A 22,019-nucleotide genomic window follows, 5' to 3' on the forward strand; every position below is an offset into this window, starting at 1 on the left:
CAGATTTGAGAGCTTCCGCCTCAGCAGAGCACCAGATCTGGTCCCCAGCTGACAGCTACTGTATACAGACAGAGTGGAGTAGGAGTTCCAGGCCAGGTGAGAGCTACCAATCACAGCTAAAGGATGGAGCAAAGTGGCAATTTGGCCCATTAGCAGTGCTTAGTGTGGAGCAGCATTACTGGGGGCTGAATGTACGGAGAGTAGCAGATTGGCAATGGAGGGAGCAGATCTCCATCTGCCCAAGAACTCTAGTGAGAACTCCCTAACCAAGCATTACAGATGAATGCCACTGTAGCAGGTCAGGTAGCAGAGTCCCAGATGTACTTCAGTAGTCTGGACCCAGGTTCTTCTTGTGCCTTCCTGACCAACTAACTGTGAGAGGGAAGTTGGGGAGATGACAATGCTGCATCAGCCACTCATGGCTATTCTGAGGACGGGCATAGGTTGTAACTGCTACTCATGTGTCTTGGGGTAGAAGTGGTAGAAATTGTAAAGGTGTAAGGTTGAAAACAAGCTTACCCTGTCATTGTCCTTCCCTCTTCCTAATCATGATTTCCTGTTAAAAAACCCCTGGTCACTGTGCTTATAAGTGAGGAATAAATTGCCTATCAGTGGCACCTAGAGTGATTTATATTCCAGGTTACTGGGTTGGGGCTTGAGCCAGAGTTATTTAAGTGTTAGAAAAAAACCTAGAAAGTGAGGACCCGCCCCTTTATGCTGCCAGTGCCACTGGCAAAGGAGTTACATCTTGTTGGGTTTTCTTTAGTTAAACATGTTGGTTTAGTTGATGCTTGGGAAGATTCTTTAAGTGCCTAAAAGTTCATTATGGGTTGTTAGTACTTTAGGTACCCAGCTCCTGCAGACGCTCTTTGGAAGGCTCCACAGCTGGAGCTCCAGAACTCAGACAACACAACTGTAGACACACACGTGTTCCAGAGGGAATGTGTACATCACCTCTGAATCATGTCATCATGGAAATTGCTTTCAGGAAAAGATACCACAGGAAAACCAATCTCTGCTACCAAACAAATTAGTATTTAGTCTAAAAATAAATAACAGACCTTTATGTGCACAGGGCGGAGTACTTCCCAAGCACTGAAAGTGTCATAGATTCACTCCAGGAGAACAATGCTGTCAATTTGTGCCTCACCTTGTGCACTAGTACCAGTGTCCAGCATCTTCCTGAGTCAGTAGCAGTATTCTGAGTGCTCAAGCTTGAAGGCCATGTGCCTCCCTGCAGGAAGACTGGCTGATCAGGGACACCACTCTTACAGATGTCAAAAGGTAATCTGTGTCTAAGTTGGATGCTGGAGTCACTAGGAATGATGATAAACTCACCAAAGTCCTAGCTTGTTGCCAGCAGATAATTGGAATAGGAGTCCTTCTAGACAAGGCTTAACTCAACTCTTAACTTAGTATCAGTTACAGATGAAACATTATCTGTTCTTAGTATAGAATTGTATTCAAGACCCAAAGTGGGACAATTATAAAATTATTATATTCTCAGTCCTAGTGATCCAGTCTTGCTATTCCTCTTCAGACTAACTCCTGCTGAAGTCAGACAATTATGTAATAACCATTTACTGAAGTCGTAGTGGTAATAAGTTCAAGGCAAGAGGGAGAATATTCTCTGCAGTGTGGGCCGCTGAAAATTAACATGTGACTTAATTCTGGATGCCAGAGTACAGGGAGATCTTTGAAGGAAGTGACATTGATGCACTGTATTGTTTTGCTTCTGGTCATGTAGCATCCCTGCAGTTTGTTTCATATAGGAGCGTAGCTGTTCATACATAGCTGTCATGCAATAAAGGATTGGAGGAATGACACTAAATCTCTGGTGAAATTAGGCAGTTCATGCTTTCCAATGGCCTCAAGCTACAGTTCTTAAAAGATACTATTTTGTGGATGGTATATGGTTCGTTAAAGATTTATCCAGGTAAGTGGCTTTTCCAAATGCACATGTAGTTTCCAGCTATTCTAAATAAATAAAAGTGTTGTTTTTTGGCAAAAGGAACACCTGCCTATGGATGTCAGTTACTCTTCCTCTTTGTTGCCTTTAACAAACATACTCTTCTGTACTGAATAACCTTTTAAATGTAGTATCATTAATTAATGTTTCATTGCTGTATGTTAGAGGACAGATCAGGAAGAGGGTTTTTTTGTTGTTGTTCATTGACATCTGGTCAAACAAAGCAAAGTGGAACCTTCTGACATTACCTATCCAAGGATTTGAAAGGGAAGGGCTGTTTCACACAATAGGCCTCATCACGTATTTCTGCAACTCACTATTCTGGCTTGTCTCAAAATAAATAATCTGTACTGATTAATTATCTTCTTAAAAATAAACTGTAATTATAGCATGAGTCATTTTCAATGTTATTATTATAGTGCTTACTGTAATTCACCTGCGTGTACATGTATTTGTATGCTCTCTATCGCTGTTACATTCTAAACTAAACTTATCTTCTTGACCTGTGGGTTAGTTTGCTGGCCAAGTGGACCAATTTAGGAACATTTGTCTTTTTATTAACTCCATCACCTTGGGGCATCATTTCCTATATAAAAGGCCCTATTATACCACCCATTCACTGCTATTCTCTGCCTATAAGCTGAAAAAAGTGTTCTTAAGTGTTTTCTGTACTATTATTATTGTTTATAAAGTGTTGTGGAATCTACCAACTAGTATCCCAAATCTGAAGAGTATACTTCAGGGTCACTGGTAACTCACAGAGGTAAGTAGTTTGACTCAGGTTGTAAGGACTTCTCTCTGTGAAAAGTATAGTCTGCTTACTTTTGTCACCTAGCCTATGTCTGAATGTTCAGCTGCTGGCAATATAACCCTGTTCCCCATGTGATTTCAGGCAATTTCAGGAGTGGCAGTCAGGGTAAGATGTTTAAAAAAGACCAGGGTCTAGATCCTGCCCTGTGGTAAAACTGCTGTGCCCAACTCTACTTTTATGTAAATACACTAAATTGTGTTAAAGTTGAAAAATACATTGCACTATAGAATACAGAAATCTTATGCCTATTTTTACCCAGAATTGCTTTTGTATTCTGAGATCTTTCTTGTTTAACAACATGGCTATACTTTTTAAGTAAACAACACATCTCAGGCTAGTCATATTGCTGCTGATCAGAGTAAATTAAATAAGAAAATATTAACAGCTATTTTTAAGGAAATCTAATTGTAGATAAAATGTATTTGTATATTTAGAAATTATGTTGATGTCAGTCACTAAAACTCCTGGGTTAATTATATCAGTAAAATAATCAGTTAAAATTAGCCAAATGTAACAAAGCAAAATCTCCTGCTTGTTAACAAATCCCTTTTCTTCTCATTAAAGTTCAGCCAAAAAGCTGGCCAAAAATAAGTCTTAAACTATGACTTGTAGGTCGCTAAACTCAGGGGTTGATCTTGGAAACAGTTTTGCACATAGTTAACTTTTTGCACAAGTGCTCCCTTTGAAGGTAATGTCAGGTCCTACTGAAGTCCCATATAGTTGTGTGCATAAAATTAAGCATGGATTGTAGCTTTGAGCTCTTGCAAACCACAGAAGAGTACAGGCTCCAGAGGTGTTGGCCTTGCACTGACAACTATGGTTAGCTGTAACAGTACATATCTTTGGATTATTTATGCATGGTTTTATGTAGTCCAATATTCGTTTCTGCTGTTTTGTTATTGTTAATTGGTGGTTTTGGTTTCTGACATTACTTTATTCATTTTGTTAAATGTTACTTTCTACATTCAGTCAGTTAATTCATTTAATATAAATTCTACATTAGGTTAAATATTTGAGCAGTTATGATTCTATTAAAAATTCAGTTTATCTGCAGATATATCAGTTATTGGATAAACACCAGTCTGTTATTGCGCAAATAAAAATAACACCATCAAAAATTAAGCAACTAGGATGAGGAAATTACAGCTGTTAGGTCCTTTTGTAAAATTGTTTCTTACATAATTAAATTCCTTGGATATTGTTATCTATTAGTCTAGATATTTGATTATAATTTCTTTGATGACAATAAATGGAAATGGTGGAAGTATGATTTTTGAGTGATGTAGTTCCCATATGTAAAGAGAATTTGCCAGTCCATAGTCCGTTTCTGTCTGGGTTTGAGTCTCCACTAGCCTGCACATGGTATAATCATTTACAGCTATGTGAAGTAATTGCAAATTGGGTGTACAGTATAACCAGTCTTCTTCACTCACACTTGTTGTGTCATTTAACATCCACTTTGCACTCATAAAGACATAAATTTTAAGGCCAAACCCCACTACAATGAACTAGTCTGAACTCTTGTATAGAATTTCACCCATTTTCAAACCAGTCATAGTCATGGTTTATATCAGTGTGTCACATCTGTGCTAGGGGCTTACACGGATGCGTCTAGCAGAGTGTAGCACAGTGTAAACTCTGCTGATGAGACATACATTCTTGTAGCCTATTTTGTAGAATTTTTTCCTGTAACCTAATTCAGGCTGCTGATTCCAGTGGCTTTGGCATAAATATCTTCCTCTTCTTGCTGCATTAGATTAGGAGTCTTGGTGAATGGCAAAAAAAAAAAAGAGAAAATATGCACAAACCGTGAAAATTTGCATCCAAGGCTAAACAGGTGTCATCAGGGAAAAGTCATTCAGATTTAGGCATGTCGGGAATTTTATCTGGACTACCGGTCTGAAGAAGAATGGAGAGTACACAAGCATTACTGGGACACTTTGGGTATCTTTACTCTGCATCTGGGATTGAGCCTCCAAGCCTGGGTCGGCAGATTTGTGGTAGTGAGGATCACACTAGCATGTTAAAAATAGCAGTGTTAACATTGCTTTGATGTTGTATCTCGAGCTGGAGCTTGCCTCCTATAAACAGATGCATACCTGTGTGTTTGTCTAATTGTTAATTTTGTATGATATACCTGGTCATCAAGAGAATTTGTATGTGAGTGAGAAAAATCTTTGATAATTCCAGTGCTTCTTGAATAGAGGTCAGGTGTTCATTCAGACGTGCAGACTTCATCTTCCAATGCTGCAATATGGGGAGGAGAATAAGGGAAATCTTCGGGCCTGCAAGGGGCAGCCTGGAGTGCTGGACAGCCTAGTGGGTAGAGCGTGTGGCTGGGGAGACAGTGCTTTCTCCCAGGTGGCTGCCTTGACAAGCAGGTTAGAGATCCTTCCCCTCAGCTAGAGAGGCAGCTAGCTCCTGCCCCTTTATCAGTCAGCCCTGAACTGACAGGTTCTCTTTTTATCTCCACTCCAGGCCTGGAATTTGCTGCAAGCATAACAGGATGGGGCTAGCTGAGTTCAGAGGCTCTCATTAACCCCTGATGTGCTGGCTGGCAGTTGCTCTGTTTCATTACAGGGGCTTTATGTACTCATGTGTTGTGTGAAAACTTGGGTCTGCCAGTTCCTCACAACCCATTCTGCACTCCAGTTTAGGGAGGAGGTGGCAGTCTCAGAACTTTCATCTCCTGATTCGAGTGATGCAATAAAGGGTGTGAAAATCTCCAGTCCTACAGTGCTGTGAGAGCATTTGAGTGTTGCCCAATTTTATAATCCCAAATGTTTACCTTCCGCCAGCAGGTGTCTGCTTCCTGGACTTCCCAGCCCTTAGGTCACCCTACCACAGATCATTTCACTGTTCATGCTCCCCGGGTTGAAATAATTTTCTGTGCCATGTCATTAAAGGAGTGATTCATAATGAGGAAGCAGAAACATCTGGTAGCTTTGCCTTGTTTCATAAGAAGCGTGAGTAGCTTCTGCTTTTCTCTCTCCACATTGTCGACATTTTTCACCATGGTCAGATGACTATTGTACTGAATGCTTAGGCTGAAACCAGGTGTATAATCTTAGAGTTTACACAAGTAAATACCAGTCTGTCACTCATAAGGTGAAAAAAAGTACATTCCTTATTTCTGATATTATTTTACTCCATCTTACATAAAAAAAGACAACATGAAAATTCTACAGGTGAGAAAGTATGCTCATTCTTGGTATGGATATCAATAGAGGCTCTCCATTTACTGTATTTTAAGCTTCTGGTCTTTGCATGACCTTTACAGCAATATGCTTCAGAAACAGCAGTGTTTGTATTGAGCATCACTTTTACCAAATACTTTTTATTGGTTGTTTTTTCATGGTTTGGATAAAGAACTTTGTTGAGAGAGCCTGGAAAACCTAGGATGCTAGGTAGCGGGCCAAGGCTCCTCTGCCGAGTCATCTTGGAACCCTGTGTGAAGTGGTGCAGTTGGATTATTGCAAAATCATACAGATAAAAGGGTTCAGTTAGGTGCAGCCATGATATGAAATGGAAAAGACCCTGACTCAGGGGCTGTAGGAGAGAACTAGGGTCTGTGACAGAGAGGTTATGGAGAGAAAACCTTAGGAGCAACCAAACTTTCAGATAAAGGTTATGTTGAGCTCCCAATTAATCAAGAGCCAAGAAAGAGGGTATATGTTCTCTATATCAGAAGTTTGTGTACTTTTATTAGGAGAAGGATGGCAATGGGACCTCTTTACAATAAATTTTATTCAGGGGCAATATTTTTGAACTTAACAAACTTTGTTGTATCATTTCTATTTTTAAATTCTATTCAAAGTGTAGTACAATGGTTCTCAACCCGCCACCCATGGGCTGCTTGGGGCCCAATCAGTACACAACTGCGGCCCATGTGACATCCTCAGGGCCATACAGGTAGTATATATATTGTGTAGATGCAGCCCACATAACACAGAGAGAGCTGCATATGCGGCCCACAAGGGTAAATAGGTTGAGAACCAGTGGTGTAGTAGCATACTCCAGGGTATATGATTATTATACAATAATCATATTTCCAGGGTGGTAAAGGAAGCAGCTTCATCTTAAGCAGCTTGCTACTTGAATATCTTTCGTAATATCCACATGGAGCATTCTTTGCTGTTTTTTTCTTTTTTTTTCTTTAAACAAACATAATTTAAAAATATTGATTCTATAAACTGCTTGTACTGGTTTTTTGTCTAATAGTATTTTTTTAATAGATTGCTCTTGTTTAAAGATGTCAACTTTCATTTGATTTAGGAAAGATACCTGTGTGACCTTGTCATATAATTTAGTAATTTTTAAACCATGTATACATGGTTGGCTTTGAACTTCTCTTAGGATTATTGGAAGTTGATGATCATACCATATGTCATTCAAGAGGACATTTTCCATGAACTCAAAATAAGGTATTATATTTTACCTGTGACCTTAATGTCACAATACTTTTGATATTCTTAATATCCATCTTCTTCAGTGAGTATTTCTACTAGGATAGAGAGATTTCGAACAAGAGGCAAATTGATTCTATATTATTTTACTCGTGTGGTGGATCAACAGAGTGCTGTGATCCAATGACTCTTAATTGTCATCACAAATTACTATGAATTGCCGCTCTGAATGACAATGAATAGTCCTTCTCATCCTTCGCCCTTTTTGTGAATCTAATCATGCTTTGCATTGCTTTTCTCAAAATAACTGAAAATCTAAATGAAATTTTTTGGATTGAAAAAAGGTGTTTTGTTTTGACATTACCAAAACATTTCAACTTTTTCTATTCAGTTGAAGCTAATTTGCAAACTCAATACAAATTTGTGAATGGTTTTGGTCAACCTGAAACTGCACTTTTCAGTATATATATATTATTTCAATAATAATAAATTATTATTCCAAAAAATTTCACACAGCTGTAATTCTGCTATATTTGTGTTTAAAGTCTCAACCTTAAATTTCCATTAACAACATTTTTCTCTACAGGAAATTACTTATTTGAGTTATTCCTATGTTATGGTTATGTTCTTTCCATCTGCTGTGAAATGCATATCTAAATTGGCTTGATTTTAGTTTTCGAAAGTCCAAAATTAGAAGCAAAACCACTTGTGATACAGTGCTTCATAAGCTTATTTTCCATGATGATATCTCCTCTGAAACAGACATTTCCTGACATTATTTGCTGCTTGTTGTTAATGGGATCTCTGGACTGACAGTAATGATAGATCATTGTTTTCCTTGCCTAACAAGTAATGTGCATTTTATTCTAGCTGTTCAAGCTTAGAAAATACATACATACTTATGCAAACATTTTGCTATATGGTGAGAGAATATTATGAATCAGTTTCTATGATGATGATGATATTAATTCTTGCATATGAAGTTATTTGATTTAGTTTTCAAAGGTATTTGTGGAAGCTGGAATCAAAACTGCAAGATTCAAAGAAGAAAGGTTTACACTGGGTGAAACCCTGGCCCCACTGAAATCAATGGGAGTTTTGGATCAATGAAGCTAGGATTTCACCCACTGCGTGTTAAGTATTCATGATCATTAATATTTTACCTATATAGCTGTCTATGGATGTGGCAAAAAAACCCACTACCAACTAATCAGCAAATAGTATAGTAACTCCTCATTTAATGTTGTCTCAGTTAATGTTGTTTCGTTATTACATGGCTGATCTATTAGAGAACATACACATTAAAAGTCGAGCAATGTTCGGTTATAACGTTGTTTGGCCACCGCCTACTAATAGGTAACTATTTTGTGATGTAAGCCATGTGACACTCCCACTTCAGTGTGGCAGCCATTGTTGTTTATGTTGTGTCGGTACAAGTATTCCCTGAACATTTCTAACTCGTCGTGATTGTATCACCAGCATCATGAGTCAAAAACACCCAGCAGGTGATAGTGGAGTGCCTAGCAGTAGCAATAACAGTAAGAAAACCATTAGTTTGGGTACTAAATTAGACGTTTTAAGGCGTTTTGATGCAGGCAGCAGGTGGTAGACTTTGGCATTGCTCTAGGTCTTACTCCGACCACTCTGAGAAAAATTCGGAGAAATGCCGACAAGATCAGGGCTAGTGCTCAGTGTTCAACACCACTTAGTGCTACTAAAATAAGTCGATCAAGAAATAGTTTGATGGAAAACGTGGAGCATCTTCTCTCAGTGTGGATAAAGGAACAAAACCAGCGGAATATACCTCTAAGTTTTCTAGTGATACAAGCTAAGGCAAAAAGTGTGTATGACAATTTGAAGCGAGACAAAGGTGAAGGATCACAGACAGACACGTTCATGGCAAGTCAGGGATGGTTTGATCAGTTCAAGAGGCACTTCCACCTGCATAACATCAAGATGTCCGGTGAGGCGGCTAGTGCAGCAGCTAAAAAATTCTCCAACTATCTCAAGAAAATAATTGAGAAAGGCAGCTATTCACCTAAGCAAGTCTTCAATGTCAATGAAATAGGTCTCTACTGGAAGAGGATGCCTGAACGGACTTACATTTCCTGAGAGCAGAAGACAGCGCCTGGATTTAAAGCAGTTAAATATCGCCTAACCTTGCTTCTAGGTGGTAATGCTGCCGGGGACAGGAAGATGAAACAGCTGACAGTGTACCACTCCGAAACACCAGAGGCTCTCAAGGGATTTTCAAAGGAACACCTTCCAGACATTTGGAGATCCAATAAGAAGGCATGGATAACTGGAGCTATTTTTTTCAGAATGGCTGACTCTCTATACCAGTGGTGGGCAACCTGCGGCCCATCAGGATAATCTGATTGTGGGCCATGAGACATTTTGCTGATGTTGACTGTCCACAGGCACAGTCCCCTGCAGCTCCCAGTGGCTGCGGTTCACAGTTCCCAGCCAATGGGAGCTGTGGGAAGCGGCGGACTGCAGGGACATGCTGGCTGCCACTTCCTGCAGTTCCCATTGGCTGGGAACGGTGAACCGCGGCAACTGGGAGCCGTGGGAGGTCGTGCCTGCGGACGGTCAACATCAGCATAATGTCTCATGGCCTGCAATCAGACTACCCTGTTGAGCTGCATGTGGTCCGTGGGCCACAGGTTGCCCACTACTGCTCTATGCCATCTCTGCATGGAAGGAATAGTGTGCCAAGAAATATCTTGATTTTAAGATTTTATTACTTATTGATAATGCACCGGCTCATCAAATCAACCTGGATGACCTATGCGAAAACGTTAAAGTTGTCTTTCTGCCACCTACCACCACATCACTCTGTGATGGGTTGGGTCACATAAACCCCCTTAGGACTGTGACCTAATGTGCTAAGACTACCTCTGAGCCCGTTTTCCCTGGCAGCTTGGGACTTCAGAACCCTGCCTTGTTGAGCCAGACATATGCCAGTCTGCTCCAAACACAGATCCAGGTCTGAACCATGTCCCCAGCAAGTTGCAGACTTAACTGAAAACGGCTTAGAAAGTGCTCCTGTATCTAGCACCCATATACCCAGTTCCCAATGGGATCCAAACCCCAAATAAATCTGTTCAACTCTATATAAAGCTTATACAGGGTAAACTCATAAATTGTCTGCCCTCTATAACACTCATAGAGAGATATGCACAGCTGTTTGCTTCCCTGGGTATTAATCGCTTACTCTGGGTTAATTAATAAACAAAAGTGATTTTATTAAATATAAAAAGTAGGATTTAAGTGGTTCCAAGTAATAACAGACAAAATGAAGTAAGTTACCAAGCAAAATAAAATAAAACACACATGTCTTAAGCCTAATACATTTAAGAAACTTAATGCTGGTAAATCTCACCTTCAGAGATGTTCCAATAAGCTTCTTTCACAGGCTAGACTCCTTTCTAATCTGGGCCCAATCCTTCCCCCTGGTCCAGTCCTTGTTCCAGCCCAGGTGGTAGCTAGGGGATTTCTCATAACTGCAGCCCCCTTTGTTCTGTTCCACCCCCTTTTATAGCTTTGGCATAAGGCAGGAATCTTACATCTCTCTGGGTCCCCACCTCTCCCTCTAAATGGAAAAGCACCAGGTTTAAGATGGATTCCAGTACCAGGTGACGTGCTCACATGTCCTGTGAGATGCAAAGCCTTCATTCTTCCTGGCCTGACTCACAGGAAGGCTTGCAAGTAAACAGATCCATCTACAGTCAATTGTCCTCGTTAATGGGAGCCATCAAGATTCCAAACCACCATTAATGGCCCACACTTTGCATAATAACAACAGGACCTCAGAGTTATATTTCATATTTCTAATTTCGGATACAAGACTGATACATTCATAGATATAGGATGACCACACTCAGTAGATTATAAGCTTTGTAGTGATACTTTACAAGAGACCATTTACATAAAGCATGTTCCAATTACATTATATTCATACTTATTAGCATATTTTCATAAAATCATATGGAGTGTAACGTCACACACTCATCCAACCAAGGAGCAATCACTGCATTTAAGATGTATTACTTACGCCATACTTTCTACCAGCTCATCAGAGGCATCAATGGGGAAGGGAAGCCTATGATTCAGCAATTTTTGTGTGACTACAACATCCTCAAGTGCATTGATAACATTGGTGAGTCCTGGGCTGAATGCATGCATGCATGAATGGTGTGTGCAGGAAATTGTGGCCTGAATGTGTAAATGACTTAAAAGGAGTTAAAGATGTTGTACCTGCTATGAAGAAAGATATCCTCGTCTTGGCCAAGAACGTGGGTTTTGATGACGTGGAAGAAGCTGATGTTAGACAACTTCTGCAATAACACAGAGAAGAGCGAACCAAGGAGGATCTGATGCAGCTATCAGTGATGAAAGCACCAGAAGAAGAGGGCCAAGAAGTAGAAGAAAAACCAACCCATCGAATTTTGACTACCCAGCGTCTTTCTGAAGCTTTCCAAATGATTGAAGCTGGCTTGCAGATCCTTAGTGATGACAATCCTAACAGGGAATGGAGCTCCAAAGTAATTAGGGGAGTTGGTGATGTAATGAATTGCTATAGAGAAATTTTCAAAGAAAAAAAAGGAAAGCAAAACAACAATCTCTAGATATGTTTTTTCGAGTTGGGAAAGTTCAGCAAGAACAGCAAGAGGAGCAGCTGGACGATCCACTCTCTTCCACCCTCTGACTCCATCACCTCAGCCAAGCTTCACAATCATCACTGGTGAGTACAGTATTAAATTGTTTTTTTAAATATATTTAAAACGTACACTGTATATGTATATAATGTCTTTTCTCTGGTGAAAAAAAATTCCCTGGAACCTAACCCCCGCCCTCCATTTACATTAATTCTTATGGAGAATTTGGATTTGCTTAACATAGTTTCACTTAAAGTCACATTTTCAAGAACGTAACTATGACATTAAGTGAGGAGTAGCTGTATGTTTCATAACTATGAAGTTGTTAATTACTTAAATGTCACTAGAGAAAATGAAATACTAGTGGTGATTTTATTGTGAAGTAGCATTTTTAGGTCAATAAAAATGGGTGCACCCACAGCTTCCATTTCACATTTCATGGCTGCAATCTTGGATGTACATCTTTCTGTCTATGTAAGTTTTATACTACCCAAGTCATATGCTGCGAATTGTACAAACACATAGTAATAGTCAGCCCCTGCTTCAAAGCGCTTACAATCAAAATAGAGAAGGCAGATAAATGGTAGGACGTAAGAAATATTAACTCCATTTTATAGAGTGAGAAATAGAGGCACAGAGAGATTAAGTGGCTTGCCCAAGTTCACAGAGAATTTGTGGCAGAGCCATGAATTGAATCCAGATCTTCTCAGCTACAGTTCAGTTCTTACCATCTTTTCTCTCATAGATGAAACTAATCCAAAAAGGTGTCATGCTTTTAGTTGTAAAATGCTCTTCAAGCATTTGGAAAGCTTTACAGACAAATACAAATGTTAATCTTGTGATATTTAATATTTTTACAATAAGTTTAAAACAATTTGTTCTTCTGTCTTTTAATTATAACGAACACTGCTCAGGAGATTTGTGATAAGAAGCCTGCAATGATAGAGACTGGTTTGAGATTCCATTGAAATTTTTGCTATCAAGGCAAAAGGGAATAGAAATTAATCTGTGCAACTGTTCCCAACCACAGAGCCCAGACTGTGTCCATCATAATATATGTTCATTTGTAGTGACTGAAGAAGCCTGACCACTCGATCCTGGAGTGAAATTCAAGAAATTTTCTCTCCAACCACTGCAATCTATAAAATTCCACACAAATATATTGTTGGGCTGCTCAAAATAACTAATTGCTCAAATAAGGGCCAGATTTTACAACATGTTCAGCTCCTCCCACAAGTTGTTAATTGGCCTCAACTCCTATTGACTTTAGTAGACATTGAGAGTGCTCAATACCTTGCATTACTAATCCCTAAGAATGGCTGTGTGGACCATCTCTTAGTCTTTTGCATAATTTCAGTGCACCAATTTTTACATACAGATATATTTTATCTTTGCTAATGTTTGCTAATATTGGGCTTTGTGCTTCTTACATTAAGTAGCACTTACTTGCACACGAAATGCCACTGAAGTCAATGGAGAAGCTCACATGAGTATGTGCTACTCAAAATGAGCAAGGATTACAAATAAGGCATGCTTTAACTAGGAATCTTCCATCTGTTGAACTGAAGCTAAACGCACTCTTTAAACAGACATTTCAACTAGCCAAAAATTGATAAACAAAATTTACTCTTTAAAGTTATATATAAATTATGCGTATAGTGAGTTTAGAATACCAGAATTTGGACAACAGTATAAGGGAAATTTGTGACGGAATGGTTAAATTTGGGTATTGATTGATTGAATAATTTTTATATCTCAAAAAGACACATGGATGAAATATTTGTAAAACCTGTAATCATACATGTTATTCTGTTCATAAAGGACCACAAATATAGGCATTCTGACCACACTTGATTGTATATTTTCTTATTATATTAAGTATATATATTCTCTGTTATAAAATATATCCTGTTAAAAGAAAATTTTGAAACAGCAATAACAGTCTTTTCTTACAGAAATACTCGTGCTTCTTCCCACTGTTTGTAGATTATCTTCAGTATGAGTCTGTCTGTTCACTTCTCTGAGTCTTGAACAGCTGTGTTCTCCTTGCAAGAATATCTGTTTTTATCCATTTTATCATGTTTGGTGCAGCTCTGAGTAGGAGGTGTAGTCTGTTTTTCACAGTTTGTTTTGAAATGCACATCTTGTTTTTGTGTCATCTTTGAAATTCCTATGCTTACTTATCTCTAGATAAAAGAAAACTGTTCATTTAAGCAATAATACATGGGATGCAGTATATTTCTGGGTGATAATTGCATACTTTGTAGGGTATTGTAAGGCAATAGACACAAGGCCAATAAAATAATAACCCAACAAAGTGAAATCACATGCTAGAAATATATTGCCTGTGGTGTCTAATGGCCACTATGAAGTAATAAGGATATATTTTATTCAAATTGTTTATAGAGATTTACTTTCTGCAATTCCCATAAGAATGGAGTGAATGGTAATATTAATAATAATTCATAACTACCACCCAAATAATTCTGTCTTTGGGCTATTTGCTTACTCTGTGCACGTCTCTACTCCGGAGATTTCAGACATTGGTGACCCACTGTCAGTGTAGCTGCACCAATACCTACCCTAGGGTAGACAGAGAAATACCGATAAGCCATGATTTGCACCAGTTCATTTTATCCCTTCTTGAAACGGGGGTAAATTGCACCAGGCTAAATTGTAGCTTATGATGGCCTTTTGTCTATACACTATATCTTTGCACTGGTGCAGGTACATCAGTTTCGGCTCACCAATGGCCGAAATCTCCACTGTAGACAAGAGCAATGAGTAGACAAGCTTCCTAAAGTGACAGGGGATGCAGCTGCACTGGTGGCTGTAACTAAGGCAAATTCCCAATATAAAAAAAAGGTATGTGTCTGTCTTGTTTAGATTGTAAGCTCTTTGTGGTAAGTTTCTCATGGGCAAAAAGTGAGGCCTGTCTATTTCTTGGGTATTATTAACAGCTTGTCAGCAAACTCCATTTCTGTGTGGAATGTAAATCTGCATTACACACAAAATTCTGTTACAAGGACAATGTTAAAGTTGCAAAATAAAACACTCAGAAGTTAAGAAATGCCAGAATTAAGGTTTCCTGTTCAACCTAAATCATCTGTCCCCTCCTTTTGCTGTTTGTTTGCCTGCCTTCCTTGTCACGCCCTGGCCTCATTTGCTGTTTATTTACCTGCTTCCTTCTCAAATCCAAGCCCCAGCCTTTGGTGTTTTTCCTCTACCCAGGCCCCTTCCACTTACTTGTTTGTCCTCTGCATCCCCAAGCCCCACTTGCTCCATGTACCTGTGTACTCCATGTGCTTGTGATTACCTCCATTTTGTTTCACGCCTATTCATTGCACACACTTACATCACCCCATCACTCAGTGCAGACAGAGGAGCCAGTTCCCTGCAGAGCAACTGCCTATTGTGATCCCCGCTTTCTTTATTTGTTTCACAAATCCCTTCCTAGTTTTGTTTGCCCCTTCCTCCTCCACCCACATAGCTTACCAGGAAGGAGCAGTTAACCTCCATTTTTCCTATCCTCACCCTTCCCTTTATCATTCCTATCCCTCCCTCTGGTGGCTGTTCCCATCCTACCCTCAATAGGACACTCTGCTCTGGCAGCATTGTCCATTGGGGAAAGTGAGGGGAAACTGTTGTTGCCTCACCTCAGCTTTCTTCCCCATTGGCCCAAATGGCAACCACCACCACCACCACTGTTGCCAGTGCCAGTACCAGTACCATCAGCGCCCCCTTCAGGGCACTGGCAGCAAACACAGGAAAGGACTCTGCTGCCAAAACTTCTACCTCCACTAAGGGAGCCCCCTTGGTCAGCAAAAAGGGCCAAGGTAAGAAAAAGGGTAAGAGCCTCACCTGGAAAATCTTTCCATGGTGGCAGGTGCTATTGCCATGGCCATGCTATTGGCCACAGCTCTCTCTGCCTTCAATTCCACCAACTTTGGGGGTGCTCCCTCTTGAGCCCCAAGAGAATACACCCAGGTGGCCACAGCCCGGCCCGCTGCCCCACTGCCATCTGCTGCAGCAACTCTGGCCACCTCTGCTGCTGTCGCCGCCATCTCCTCTTCTAACGTCAGCAGCAGCCGGGACCTTTTCCTTACCTTGAACAGAAGGCACAGCATCTGTTGCCTCCTGCTGGCTGCCTCATACCATAGCAAAACCTATGTGCGGGCATTGGCATGAGTGATGCGGCCCTTGGCCATAGTGGTGGCCCCCGAGATGTATGTTGTGACACTCTGTACCTCAAAGTAGCACCCTGGAAACTCCATATTCACCACCGTCATATAACTATGATATGTTTTGTACAAAGTATGCCATGTGAGGTATCATTTTAAAAGTCTTGATCTGTTGAACATTAATATCCTGTTGGACTGTATTTACTGTCATTGTAAGTGAAGTTATGAAGCATTGCTATATGTTACTGAACTATGTTGTGAGGCTGGGAGATGCCCACAGCCAGTTGCAACAAAGGACCAGCCAGACATGCTTATAGCCCATTAAAGGGAATCCACTCTCCCAACGCCCACCCCAGAGTTTTCTCAGAGAGAGCATGTATGCAATGGAGGCTGCTTCACCAATGGGGACTGTCTGATCCCCATGTCACAGCAAAGATCTTTCCAGCAAGCTGGAAGAGAATATAAAAGAGGGGACGTGACATCATCACTTGCCCTCACTCCCCCGCATCTCCATCTCAGTACCTGGAAACCCACTTGGAAGACAAAGATTTTGAACTCGGGAAGTGTGGTTCCAGGCTGGAAAAGAGTCCCAGCCCCATGTATTGAGGAACTGTAACCTATTTGTATCATCTGTCAGGGTGAGGCACTGCTTGATTCAAATCTTGTTTAATTTGTTGAACACAGACTGCGAATTTATTTTTGTTTCTTAAGTAACTAACTTTGGCCTCTAAACAATCAATTAAAATCTGTCTTTCCGTAGTTAATAAATCTGTTTTATATTTTACCTAAAACAGCGTGTTTTGGTTGAAGTGCTTGGAAAATCTCAACTCAGTTTATAAAGGTTATTGTGTGTCCACTTCACACAGGGAGTGGCGAACTGGATAATGACCTTACACTGACCAGGCCTCTGACCAGTGTAAGATGGTACAGTTCTGGGTGCAGGACTAGGGAACTTGGGGAAATTGGCTGGAGCCTCTCTGTTGTTGGGTCATGAGTGGCTGGGAGAGCATTTATGTAACTCAGTTGGGTGTGTCCCTGCCTGTGGCTGGCTGTGTAAGTGCAGTGCCTGTCAGAGGTTTGACACCCAGGCTGGTGGGACAGAGGGCTCAGAAGTTCTACAGTCCTGGTTGCACGCCAGGGACCCCATCACATACAGGCAGGTCGCCTTCCTGGCATCAGAGGCCACTGCCCACAAAGTGGTGAAGAAAGGCATCTTGGTGGGGACCTCTTTGCTCCTCTTGAGCTTCTGGAGGACCTGGGTATACAGGTGGTCCTTACCTCTGTCCTTCCTTTCCTCCCCTGTGCTGTTCTTCTGCTTTCCCTCTCTACGTTGGGAAAGGTGGTCTCCACCATCCGCCCTCTGCCGTCCTGTGTCACGTCCTCTTATTTCACGGACAATTCATCATCCAGTTGCCAGCATCTACTTCTTGAGGAGGGGGGAAGAGGCCTCCTCTAAGGCATCCACGGCAGCCACCACTGGGCCTGTTTCCATGTCCCCTCTGCCCCTGACAAAAGTCCTGTGGATGGAACTGTCCATGGAGGCTCTGGCAGAGGTGGGGAATGAGTCCTTTACGGAGGAGGTCTCAGAGGGAGCTTCCCCTGCCTTCCTGTCATCCTGTTCCCCGTTGGTGCTGAGGTGGAACTTGACTTGTCAGTGACTGGAATGACCCCCTTTTGGCAGGCAGAGGCCTCCAGGCCATCTTCCAGGTGATTGAGGACCTGGGTCTGACCCTGCAGCCCAGTGGGAGGATGACACTTTGCCAGCAGACTTTGGTTTGGACACCGTGTGGCTGCCAAGCCCATTGAGGTGATGGGCACCAAGCAGCCAGGGTTAGAGCTTTCTGTCATGCATCCTCCTGAGATGGGGTAGTTGTTCCTGAAGCAGTAAGGGGACCCCAACCCAGTCAGTATCCTAACTGATGCCAAGGTTGCAAGCACCGAGTCCATCATGGCATCCAAACCCGCTGTCACAGAGCGACCCCCTATATCTGCCCAATCAACCGCTGCATCTGGTGAGGTGGTGCCGCATCCTGGCAGCTCAGCTGGTGGGGACCCCAAACCCACTCCCCTATCCATCCTCTCTACCTCTAATGCTATTGCCTCCCCTGACGTTGTCGTCTTCCCTTTCTAGAGGGGCAACTCTTGGGAGGCGGTATTCGTATTCCCCTTCCTTGCTCAACTGTGTGCTCCCTCCACCGTTCACTCTTACGTCAGGGGAGAAGGTGGACAATGTGATGCAGTTGGTGCTGTGCTGAGGTTCTGCGACCATTGAGGGCAGGGCACAGATGCCCTTGCCCGAAGGCTGGGGGGCTGCTTATGGGGCCCAGCTGGATGATGACCAGGAGCCCGGGGCTCAGTTGAGGCTCTGGAGCTCTTGGCCTCCATTGCGCTGTGGTATGAGTTGTGCTAGTTCCTGGCAGACACACGTAGCTCGAGGGGGAAGCCTGGCCTCTCATCCTGGTGTACCATCCCCTCTGCAGAAACAGTCCGGAGAAGTGGGATGAGCTCCAGGCCCTCAATGACCATCAAGCATAGGGTGCTTTTGTTTGATCCTGTATACAGCTCCTTCGAGAGATCAGTCAAGACTCCACTTTTTCTACTCTCTGGAGAAAAAGAGGAGTGCCAAAAAAGCATATCACATGCCTCCTGGCAGAGGATGGCACCCCTCTTATGGATCTGATGGATGTATGGAAGGGTCATGGCCTTCTGTGTAAGTCTCTTTTCTCCCCAGATTTGATTGATGCCAGTGCCTGCAAGGTCCTGTGGGATGGACTTCCCACGGTCAGCATGGGTGACTGGAACCAGTTAGAACAACTTCTCACTCTGTCTGAGTTCTCAAAATCTCTCTGTCTGATGCCCATCAATACATCTCCAGGCAGCGATGGGCTGACCATGGAATTCTACCATGTATTCCAGGATATCCTGAGCCCAGACCTCACCACCATCTGTGCTGAGTGCTTGGGGAGTGAGATGCTTCCCCTGTTGTGTAGGCAGGCCATGGTTGCCCTACTGCCTTATAAGGGGGACCTCTGCAACCTCAGGAACTGGAGCCCAGTTTTGCTCCTCAGTATGGACTACAAAGTTGTAGTGAAAGTCGTCTTGCTGTGACTGAAGTCTGTGCTGGTGAATGTGATGTACCCTGATCAGACCTACACTATCTTGATCTGGCCTATTTTCGATAATCTCTATGTGGTCCAGGGATGGTCTGTCACTCACCCTCCTGTCCCTGGACCAACCGTGTTTGACATGTGTATCACAGATATCTCATGGGCACTCTGAGGGCATTTGGCTTCAGACCCTGCTTTGTGTGGTTTATTCAGGTGCTGTACATCTCTGCAGAGTGTTTGGTTCTGACAAGGCCCAGATGAGCTTGATCAATCACCTTCCATCGAGGGGTACACCAGAGCTGCCCACTGTCTGGCCAGTTCTATACGATTACTATCAAGTCCTTCCTCTTTCTCTTCTGCAAGAGAGTGATGGGATTGGTGCTTTGGGAGCCGGACTTGCAGGTGTTCCTGTCAGTGTATGCAAATGACATTCTCCTCATATCCCTGGATCCAAGAGATCTGGCGTGGGTGGAGGCCATCTATTCAGTGCCCTCCTCTGCCTGGGTCAGCTGGGGGCCTGATGGTCAGGGACAGGTGGCAGGTGGGAACCCTTCCACCCATGCTCCATGCCATCCTGTGGGGTGTGGGGCCACTTCTCTATCTGGGGATGTACCTTTCTGCCACCAATCATTCTCTGCTGGAGAATTGGATTGATCTAGAGGCCAGGGACTCTGAGCAGTTGTGGAGGGTGCTGGAGGAGGGTGCTGGTCATCAACCAGGTAGTCCTGTCCATGCTCTGGCACTGGTTCTCCCCTAGAGACTGTGTCCAGTGTCCAGAAGAAGATCCTGGAGTTTTTCTGGCTGTGGTTGCACTGGGATTCTGTGAGTGTTCTGAGCCACTGGGACTCTGTGAGTGTCCACAGGGCGTGGTGTGCACTTACAGCCAGGTCCCTGCCTTCCACCTTTAGGCCCTGCAGAGACTCATTTTCATAGTCCAGCATGGAGCGTGCTGGTGCACTCCTTCCTTCACCATCTCCAAGGGCTCTGATATAACCAGTAGCTCTTTTATAACCGGACTTTTACCAGGACCTTCTCTGGGCATGGAAGCTAGTTTCAGCAACCAAGTCAATAGTGGCTACCCAGTGGGGAGAACCTCCTCATGGAATCCCAGCTACACAACCTCTATCTTCATGTGCAGGTGGTGGAGTCCCCCTTGGTATGCCAGAAGATGGTCCTGGCTCATACCATCAGACTCAGAGACCTACTGGACTGTGATCAGAGGGACCGCCAGCTCATGGGGCTGTATACCATGGGCATCTGCTGTTGTGTGCTCCAACAGGTGAGAGTAACCTTGCCTCCTGCTTCTCTTGCTTTTCCTTGAGCAGATCCTGTGAGAGGGTGCTCTCCACCCACCCACCCCTCATCCATAGCCTTCTAGAACTTTCCATCAGGCCTCTGCCTCACAAGCCTCCCTGGCTGCTCCAAACACACCACCTGAGCCAGCTGCATGACATCCAGCCAGTTCACCACTAAACCACCTCCAGAAAACGTCTGTATGTGCTCATGTTCATACCATCCACTTCCTTGTCTTCATATCATGCCCCGACATCAAGTGGCAGGAACCTGTTGCCCCCTGCAGAGGGCAATGAGCCCTGGTTGGCCAGTTTGCAGTCTACTCCATGACCTGCCAGGGATATTAGTTGGTGACTTCTCCATGGTGCTGTGAGCATGGGTGTATACCTGGAATGATTCACAGACTCCCCTGGCACCTGTCTCTTCTGTGGTGAGTGGGACAACCTGGTGCACTGGCAGGCTTTCTGGAGTGGTTCAGGATCATGAGTACCAACCTCAGGGCAAACTGTTAAACGCAGGGCACACCCCCCCGGTTGTATGTGAGTTCTGTATGTAGATTTCATCAACCAAGTGTGAACTCCTCAGGCACTACAACAGCCTTGACATGGAGTCACAGACAATCCCGTTGAGTATTCTGATCTGTCTTGCCAGGCAGACACATGTAAACTCCTCAACCACTATAACAGCCTAACCATGGACTCACAGACAGTCCCCTTGGGTGCCCAGGTATATCTTGCCACCTATGGAAACCTGCCTTTGTGATAGATGGTCCCTTACACCAAAAAATCACAACAATAGTCAGGTTATTCCCAGTCCCAAAGGACCGGTCACTTACCCCAGGTCAACTGCATCTTAGGGAAGGTCTACTCTACAGACCTGCACCAATGCAGCTGCACCGCTGTAGCACTTCTGGTGAAGACACTCTAAGCCAATGGGAGAGCTCTCTCATCAGCTTAATAACTCCACCTTCATGAGAGGAGGTAGCTATATTGGCAAGGAAAGCTCTCTTGCTGACATGCCGCTGTCTACACGGGGTGGCGGGGGTTTAAGGTTGGTACAACTATGTCGCTCAGGGGTGTGGATTTTTCACACAATCACAATTTCCCTCAGGCGCCCAGTCTCTCCCCCTCTTCTCATCCTGTTCCAGTCTTTTTGACCACTCAGTTCTGGTTCCCTGCTCCTGTCCCAACAGACTCCTTCTTCCAGCCAATCCCAGTTCCTTCCTCTTGGCTCCTCCTTCAACCTGTCTCTCACCACCTCCTCCCTGGCTCCCAGTCTCAATATCCCTCCCCAGGCTCCTCATCCAATATCAGTCTCTCTTCCACCTTTTCCCAGGCTGCTTTTTCTAGTCTCTTTGCTTAGTCCCACTTTCCCACCCTGCACTCCAGTCTTCGTTAGGTCGTTTTCTCCTCCTACTGCTCCTGTCCCCCACACCACCCTGGTTCTTAGTTCTAGTCTCCTTGTCCAGTCTGTCACCCCCTGCTTGCCAGGTCTTTGTTCAGTCTCAGTGTTCCCCGTACCCACAGCCAACTGCTACCCCCCCTTCCCGTTTCCCTCACTGGCTTCTAGTCTCCCTCCACGTTCAGCTCCC

The 22,019-nt window shown here is 43.2% G+C and overlaps 1 protein-coding gene across 3 annotated transcripts in view; it reads left to right on the forward strand.

The window, feature by feature from the left end:
• KCND2 (potassium voltage-gated channel subfamily D member 2) overlaps positions 1 to 22,019 on the forward strand; it is a 455,155-nt gene that overhangs the window by 42,173 nt on the left and 390,963 nt on the right. The window lies entirely within an intron of this gene.

The sequence above is a fragment of the Caretta caretta genome, chromosome 1 (genome assembly GCF_965140235.1).
Source record: "Caretta caretta isolate rCarCar2 chromosome 1, rCarCar1.hap1, whole genome shotgun sequence".
Classification (NCBI taxonomy): domain Eukaryota; kingdom Metazoa; phylum Chordata; order Testudines; family Cheloniidae; genus Caretta; species Caretta caretta.